Consider the following 9,248-nt stretch of genomic DNA (forward strand, 5'->3'; position numbering starts at 1 on the left):
ACCTCCGCCGCGCTGCAACGCTGGCCCCCTTGTGTGCGGGATCCGGATCCCCGCCGCCGGCTATCTGCCAGCGGAGGGACCGCGGAGCAGCGTCCCCTTTGACTATATGCTGGAGATTAATAAATTCAGCCACCTGTGCCACAAGAAGTGCCCAGGGTATGGGCACTGCGTTGGCATCCTTGTTGCAGTGGGGGCTGAGCAGGCTGCCTAGTGAGATGGGTGTTCAAGCACAAGTTGAATGAGATGGGAAAGCAACGGAAACAGCAGGAAAGAACCCCAAATTTGCCATCCCTACCCACATGCTCATCTGGGTACCTGAGAACTACCTGGAAAGCTCAGGCCTGACTCCATCTGAAGTCCTGAAGGCAAACTCCTTTAAAAGCATACCACTGATCTAAGCCATTAGTCCCCCATTTGCTTCTTCAAAGACCCTTATATTATTTCTTCCCACCCCATTAATTGCATGGAGTAAGATATTTTGTTAACCACCCTAGATTTATTAATTTACTTACTCTCTAAGTTAATCAAAGGCACAGAGTTCACTCAACAAATTTTCAACAAATATCTATTCATTCAACACATATTTATTGAGTACCTACTGTGTTTGTGGTAGAGACCGAGGACAAGGACTTTGTCCCATGGAGTTTGCTGACTGGTGAGGGAAAACAGAATATGAACAAGAATTCAAATACTGTCATTTAAGCCAAGACAATTCAGCTAAACATGAGACACCCTCTAGGTTTTTCATTGAGAGATGTGGTTTTAGTCAAAAGTAAATTAAGTTCATCTATTGTTCCCTTATGTGGCTCCATTATACAGAAATGGAGTAGGGGTTCCTCCTCAACACAGAAGCACTCACACATACACCACAGTACTGATGCTTCCATAGACTCCCTAAATCCACCATCATCTAAGGCCTGGGAAAGAGACAGGTGGAAGGAAAGCTGGCATACAGAAAGACCCTAGAGCTGGATTCCTGCCCGTGTGGCCAGTCTCATGGCCCTCACTATGAGGAACTCCTAGCAGTTACTGCCAAACACTGAGCATTGGGTGGCTAAGAGTGTGGGCTTTGAAGCCAGGCTGCCCAGGGTGGAATTCTAGCTCTTCCTTACTAAATCACAGACAAGGTCCTTAACCTCTATGTGTCTGTGTTTCCTCCTCTATAACATGGTCTGGATAATACCTACTTTAAGAATTGTGGGAATTGGAGAGATGGTGCTTAAAGCAGGTAGCAGCCACTCAGTGTGTAAGCAGTTACACTGCTTCATCTTGGCTTGGATGCCCTCTTTACCTGAAGCAGTCACCCCCGCCTTTTTCTCTGCCTAGAGAGTTTATAATTATAATCCAATGTCTCTTCCTCTCTAAAGCTCTCCTTGCTTTATTCACCAGGTAATTTGATGTTTTTTCTTCTATGTTCCTGGAGCTCTTTTTATAGTCCCTTTATAGTACCTCTCATGTTGCAATCATTTTTCTTATTGTTGTTTAGGTGTTTATCTTTTTCACTGGACTGTAAGTTCTTGAAGAGGAGGAAGTAGATTGTATAGATCTTTTCATTTCAAGGAACAAGATAATCCTTAGGGTAGAGTAAGCATTAATGGGTGGATAGGAGGATGGATGGATGGATGAGTGGGGTGAAGTGATTTCCTCAGGATCACAGAGTTCTAATCTAGAGTTTAGTTCATGTTGGAAATATTATTTTTCTGAGCCTCTGGTTTCCCATCTGGGAAAAAGATCCAATAATAAGCCATCTATATTTTGGGATTGGAATGGTTAAAAAAAAAGGCACATATAAGAGGGTATTCAAGAATATAAGCTATGGGGCTGGGGATATAGCTCAGTTGGTAGAGTGCTTGCCTTGCATGCACAAGGCCCTGGGTTCAATCCCCAGTACCGCCCCCCCACCCCCCACTCAAAAGAAAGAGCATAAGCTACAGAGTCAAATTGCTTAGGTTTCAGTCCTAGCTCTGCCACTTGTGAGATATATGATCTTAGACCAATTCTTACCCTTGCTATGCCCAGCGAAGACAGAACACATTAGTGGACTCTTCAGATAATTAAGAGACTGTAAAGTCCCCGGTGCCTATCACAGGGTAGGTGTTCAGTAAATAAATATTGGTTCCCTTCCCCCAACCTCCACCTTCTCCCTTCTTCAGATGTATGGGCCTTGGGCTCTGAAAACCCAAAACAGCTGTTCAGATGCCACATTTTGCTCCTAGTGACTAATGCCCCTAAGCCACGGTTGGAAAGCTGACTCCAGAACTGAGCTTACACTTGAATGCTGAGTTAGACACAGGGAATGTGGCTGACTGATTTATTTAATAAATAGGAAAACTTTGAAAAGGAGCAGTTTAGAATCAACAAACATGCCAAGGAAATTGAAAAGCAAGAGTTTTTACATTTTCTATGTGGGTTTTACCTACCATCGGGAGAGTCCTTACATAAATGTATGAATAGTAGGGTCATTCAAACCCATATGTTTCACAAACTTTTACAGGAGTGATCAAAATTGTTTGGGGAATAAGCTAATCAATTAATCAGCTTAACAATTCTTGAATTTCCTACTACTTTATCCACAATATATTCTAATAAGATTATTATTCAAAATTTTCTAATAGTCATGTAACAATTACTAAGCCAAATGATATGGAAGAGAAAGGACAAGAAGAGTTTTGTTTTGACCTGGAATCCCATCACACTCCTAATGAATCTCCTCAAATCTCCTTCTTACAGTGGAATTTAGAAGAGGCTGATATGGGGGTCCCCATGGCCCTGGGAAATAAGCCATTTGCCCTAAGGGTGCCCAGAGCCCTGGGAGCTGAAGCTGTCAGGGGACTCAGCCAGCAAGCACTTGGCAGTTTAGTTCAAAGAAGAAATCTGAGAGGGCAGGGGCCTAGGCTGGACCTGAAGGGATGATCTGCACCAAGGGGGAAGGAGAAGGGAAGAAATCTTATTAGCAAAACCAGCTGCTGCCAAGTAGGGCGTGTGTCTGAATTTCCCAAGAAAAGAGAGGATTGCAGCTGTTGGCTTTAACCTCAGCCTCCAAAAATTGAGAAAAAAGTTTATTTTTTGTTTTTGTTTTTGTTTTTTTTTTTTTTTTTTTTTTTGTGTGTGTGTGATATTCTACTCTCTTTTACCCTACCAGACTCTCTCTACATCTTCCATACCTTGAGCCATGTTGAACCCCTGATCCAAAAACAGAGGCTGAGCTCTCCCATTTGGGAATGAGTTTTTCTCCTCTTCTCCCATGAGCGCATAGTACTTAGGCTCACATTAAAAAAATGCTTATGGTTACTTAATTATATGCCAGCCAACTTCCTTCAATCTCCCCCAACTTATCTTCCTCTTTGGTAATAGCTTTATGGAGGTGTAATTGGCATACAATAAAGTACACATATTTAAAATGTCCAATTTGATATGTACAGACCCGTGAAACACTCCCCACATCCAGATAGTGAACATATCCACCACCCCCAAAATTTCCTTTCCTCCTGTCTCCCTTCCCCCAAGTAACTGTCATCTGCTTTCTGTCGTTGTAGTTATCCGCTTCCATTTCTAGAGTTTCCACAAGTGGGATTATACAGGGTAGCTCTTCTTGACTGGCTTGCTTCACTGAGATCCATCCATTCTACCTTCTCTTGTCACTGGATTGTCGACCACTCTGGCTCACACAGGGCTTGGAGCTAAGTGCTGGGCACAAAGGAACATTGTGGCAAAGGACACTGTAGGGGATAGGAAGATCTCTGAATTTGGAGCCAGAATATACATTGTCCTCAGTCCAGACTCAACGATTCTAGCTGTGCACCCAGGAGCCTGTCACTCACCCTTGGGGTCTTGGTTTTCTCATCTGTAAATTGGGGGTGATAATAAACCTCCCTTCTCTCAGGAGGGTTCTGTGAAACTCCACTGAGCCAGGAGATAAAGTGCTCTGTAAACTGTGAAAGGTCAGTCCTGGGCAAGGGATTAGGTCTGGATCAAGCCAGCAGTGCGCTGGGAATGCCCCAGCTCCCAGAGCTATTTAAAGATAGCCCCGTCACCCAGGGAAGTTGCATGGATTTGTCATTCCTTGTAGAAATGGCCAATAAGGGCTATGCCTGGTGGCCTTTAATCCTAGCCCAGTCACTAAAATGTCAAGGATTCTTTTCCCTTGACCCTCCCCCTTCCTCTGTGTGGGCTGTGTTTATTTACAAGGTCTCCCTCCCTCTGGGAGCCACATGTGACCGGAGGATTCCTCTTCTGGCCTGGAGCCGGCTGATAAGGGCAGCCCATCTGCTGGGGGCTCCTAGGACCTGCAGGAACAGGAACCAAGCCTGAGGGGAGAGGGGAAGCCTGCCAGTCCTGGTTGCAGATTCCTTTGGCCAGGACTAGGGACAACAAGGAAAAGAAGAAAATATTTGTCTCCCATTTAAAATTGACCCATAAAACCACACCAAACTTGGGGAGGCTTCTTATCTTTCCTGGTGAACTGGATTTCTTACATGCTATTGTTGGTAAAGAGAATGAGGTAAACTAGAGGGCCCACAGACCCAGATTCAAGGCCTCCTATGATCGTTAATCAATGTCCTGTGTGAGTTTGGCAAAGCTGGTTTCCCTCTCAGGGCTGTACTTAAAATTAGAATCACTGTTCTTTGAATAACTACTATATATCAGCCACCACACTGCATTTTCTATATGCTTTTTAAAATATGATCTTTAAAGCTCTCCTGAATGATAAATATTCTTCCTTTCATTTTCCACTTGATGAAAGTAGAGTAACATGTCCAAGGTCGTCTACAAAATAGCCAGAATATGAACTCAGTGCTGTCTGGCAAGAGAATCCACATTCTTTGGAGAACTTGAGGATAGCAATTCTCAAGGAATGAACTTAACAATAAATTATTTCCTGGTTATGCTATATGAAAAGAAGTCCCTGTGTCCAATTTAATACAGGGGAAAACCGCATTCACAAAGACCCAACATTTAACCCGAGGAGTGCTGCAGACAGCATTCAGAAAGACCCACAGTTTACTTCCATGTCTAGAAGGCACTGAGAAGTCTTAGATTAAAGGGATTAACTTTTTTTAAGCAAGAATTTCCCACATGAAATCGATCACTAGCCTTTTTTCCTATGACATCTCATATTCCAAGGAACAAGTGCTCCTCAGAGCCCTGTCTGGGAACTGTCGTTGAGTCAGAGTTGGAGGGATTAGAGATTTATCCATCTAGCTATGAGAACTTCATTAACATAGGCTTTTTTCAGACAACTCCAGAGATGAGAGGCTCATTACCTGGAGAGAACCTGTTCTGTTGTTACATTAATGCCTTTGTTAGAACAGCACTGCCCAACAGAAAGTTGTATGCAATACACATATGTGATTTAAATTTCTCCAGGAGCCACAGGCTAAAATTAAAAAGAAATGTAAGCCAGGTGCCATGGTGCATTCCTGTAATTTCAGCTATTCAGGAGGCTGAGGCTGAAGGATCACGAGTTCAAGGTCAACCTCAGCAACTTAGCAAGAACCTGTCTCAAAAGAAAAATTTTAAAATGGTTAGAAATGTAGTTAGGTGATAGAGTGCCCCTGAGTACCACACCACACCTCACACAGTACCACACAAGACATATACATACACACGAAAAATTTTAATCACATATCCTAATTAACCCAATAGACCTGAAAATATCATTTCAATGGGTAACCAGTTAAAAATTATCAATGAGATAGTTCACATTCTTTTTACAATGAAGTCTTTGAAATTCGGACTAGCCACATCCCCAGTATTCAGTAGTCATATTTGGCTAGTGTTTACCAAATTGGACAGCACAGAGCTAGAAGATTCTTCAGGTAGAGCAAAGTTCTTCCTGCTTGTGCCTCTCCTCCATGGTCCTTCGGTCCAAGGGCATGGTCTACAGATGTCTCACACCCCAGCCACCAATCCCTAGGGTGAGTCCTATTTGGCTGTATCCTTGCTCATGCCCATCAAGTGTCCCCCACCATAGAGCTCAGTCCTCTGGTAGTCATCTGCTGAGTCTGTCTCCTAGAAAGTGCTTTCCAAGCTTTAATGTGCCACATAAATGAAGGACTTTCTTCTCCTGACACCTAAATGGATCAGACCTAGAGCCACCTGGGATTTTTAGTGGTCTTATCACAGTGTTAAGATGGTATCTGACCTGGGGCAACTCCTTTCTGCATCCTGGGCCTCAGTTTCCCCATATGTCAAATAACAGGCTTGACTTTCTATGATTCAGATGCTTCCAGCCTCTTATCCACCCCACTGTCTGACGACCTACTAAATTTCCCATTTAAACTGAGTATTCAGCTATTCAGAAAATAGTCTTATCCCCCCTATACCATGATAATCAGCATTAGAGTGTTGACCATGTATGTATAAGGCACCACATGAAGAGCCTTCCCTACAGCATCACAGTTAATCCTCTCCATAGCCAAGTGTGTTAAACCCTATTATTGTCCCCTCATTTAATTGTGGAAACTGAGGCATCAAGTGGCTGAGTCATGGGTCACAGGCCTAATGAGGGAACAGCTGGAGATTCCTGCCCAGTAGTCCCCTCCCAGCTCCCTGCTCAGGCTATGAATCAGGTCCAGCCTGTGAACCTGAGTGAGGTCCAGGCCTCATTTTTATACAAGCAGGAACTGGGGCCCAGGCAACCTGTGTTTTGTCTCATAATGTTGTTGTTAAAACCCATGGAGTGTCCGCCTCCTGTTCTGCAGAGGAAGGAAATATTGTTCTACTTTCTTTGCTGAGGAAATCCTACTCTTTCCAATGGACTTTCTTCCCATCCCCTTGACCTTTCAGGAAAAGGACAAGGCCCCCAGGAGGGCTCTGGAGGAGGCCTGAGGGCTCAGCATGCCCTGTCCAGAGCAGGGGTATTTTTAGAGCTGGCTGCACACTGTTTACAAGGAAGCCGGTCCCCTGAGCCTGCACTCTCCCTACAGGGAACACTGACTGCCAGCCCCACCCAGGGGCCAGCTCCTGCCACCTGCCCTCCCTCCCTCTCTCCCTCCCTCCCTCCTGCTGCTCCTCTCCTGTCTCCCTCAGCACTTGGACTCCATCAGAATGTGGGTTTGCTGTCATCACCACCCTAGGAGCCTCCTAGGAAGGACCCAATGTGACCTGGCCCTGGAAAACAAAGAAACTGCCATCAGTTGAGGAGATGAGTGGAAATCCTGCAAAGGGGTATTCCTCCCTGAAACACTTCAGAGAGGATGGGTGTGGGGATGAAGAGGCCATAGACCCCAGCCCGGAGGGCTCAGCAATGCCATGGGACAATGTACTTATCCTCCCCTGCCTGCCTCATTTTCCATAGCTGTAAAGCCAGGGAGCTTGACTGGTGTGTGTTGGTGGCGGGGGTGATATCTCCATCCAGTGACTGAATGTCTGAGCTTCTTGATAATGAAATGTGAGCGCTTAGGCCCACCTCATGCAGGTGGAGGTGTTTCGTTGGACAGTGGTGCAAAGTCCCTGGCACATGGTGAACACGAAGAGCATAAGGCCACTGGTGATGATTTCCTATCTCCAGCACTTCTCCTGGCTCTCACACAAAGAAGGCATTCAAAGGAGGATGCTTTTCTTTATTTTCGCAGTTCAGAGTTCTTTTACCTCCAGGTCTACACGAAACTCTTTCCAGTTATGCTTTTTTTAAAAAAAAAAAAAAACTTAGGTACTTATTCCTTCTCCCCCAGCTCTGTACACATCGGTCCCCCTGTGGTTCAGGAATATTACAGAAGGTGCCTAACACCCTTGTCCACGTCACAGTCTGGGGCAGACTGCATGCCCTCACCCTAGCCTTACTGGATGCTAAGAGCATCATCCTGACCTAGTGTCATGTGACCTGGACCAGGTGAGCCAGGCTTCCCAGAGTCTGACCCTAAGCTGGCAGTGCTGAGCAGGAAACCAGATCCAGGTGGCTGGGCAGTGCATCACTGAGCAAGCTGCCCTGGATGGGGGCATGCAGATTATAAGGCCTCAGGCTTCTTAGAGGAAGTGTCCTCCCACCTCTGTCCTGTGGGCAGGCTAGACTTCTCCTCCTGCAGCTGCCAGAAGTTGCAGGCGCTTATTAGAGGTAGCTGAATTCCCACTGGGCCTCCTCCTCCTCCTCCAACTCCTCTCCCACTTCCAACTTCCCTCCCCAGTCCTGTTCCTTTCCCCCTCCGCTTCCTCTTTCTCCTCTTCCTCATGCCTGGGTCTCTCCTCCTTCTCTTCCCCACAGCTGTGCTCTTGACCCAACTGACAACCTACTTAAATTCCTAAGGGGGAGTCCCAGCAGAGGAGGGAAGGATGCACTTCTCTGTGACTTCACATCTCCTCTTCTCTTCGTCCTTTCACAGAGATATTCTGGTGGCCTCTGATGTGTGTGCCAGGCACCAGGCCAGGGGCGTTGGGCCAGGGTGGCAGTCTTGGCTGGCTGGGAGGTTGCAAATGAGAAGTGTGTCACCTTTGACCACCTCTCCTGTCTCAAGATCTTGCATTCACACTCTTTCTAGTGTCATTTACTGTGTCTCATCAACTGTCATAATAATGGATTACCTCAACCTGAAGCAGCAGGTGCTGCTTTGGGAATATGTGATTATGGAAAGAGGTGTCCTCCCTGCTTTCTCTGCATCTCTTGCCCCCCAGGAAGGGGAAGCAGTGTGTTTATCAGTACAAAAGTCTGAGCAAGTCCAGGGGCCAGCGCCAACAAAGGTAGCTTGAGAGTAGAGGATGGGTAAGGGACAGTGTCAGGAGAGGAGCCTGGAGACACCGTCTGTGACAAATCATGCTAGCAGCAACCAAGGAAAGCACTGGCCCTTCCTGTTCTGCCACAGGGGTTGACTCTAGCAAGGTGTAGAAGCTGGGCTGGGGAAGGGAGAGAGCAGCAGCCAGACCTCATGGGTAATAATGACAATTCTTGCCTGTTGAACTTCTTGAATCCCAAATCCTTTCTCTGAAACTATTCTCAACTGCAAATCTTAAGGGTCAGGAGGGGTGTGTTCTTTCCCAACCCACTTCCACACCCACCTTCCATGCCTTACTAGCTGGGTGACCATAGGCAAGTCCTTTAATCTCTCTGGCTTTATTTTCTCCATCTGTAAATCAGAAATCAAGTGTGCTTGTGTGTGCATGAGGACACACAGACACCCTGCAAGAGTTTTCACAAAGTTTTAATAAATAAGGCAATGTGGAAGGAGAGCTCTTTGGAAAGCACACGCCGTTCTCTCTCTCTCTCTTTCTTTCTCTCTCTCTCTCTCTCTCTCTCTCTCTCTCTCTCTCTCTCT

At 45.9% G+C, this 9,248-nt stretch overlaps 1 long non-coding RNA gene and 1 other non-coding gene across 2 annotated transcripts in view; one reads left to right on the top strand and one right to left on the bottom strand.

Annotated features, from left to right (window-relative positions):
- LOC125620365 overlaps positions 1–9,248 on the bottom strand; it is a 111,688-nt gene that overhangs the window by 90,370 nt on the left and 12,070 nt on the right. The window lies entirely within an intron of this gene.
- Positions 1,824–1,896, top strand: Trnaa-ugc. Its single transcript has one exon. It is a non-coding gene; the product is annotated as a tRNA-Ala (tRNA).

The sequence above is a fragment of the Marmota marmota genome, unplaced genomic scaffold (assembly GCF_001458135.2).
Source record: "Marmota marmota marmota unplaced genomic scaffold, marMar, whole genome shotgun sequence".
NCBI classification, from domain to species: domain Eukaryota; kingdom Metazoa; phylum Chordata; class Mammalia; order Rodentia; family Sciuridae; genus Marmota; species Marmota marmota.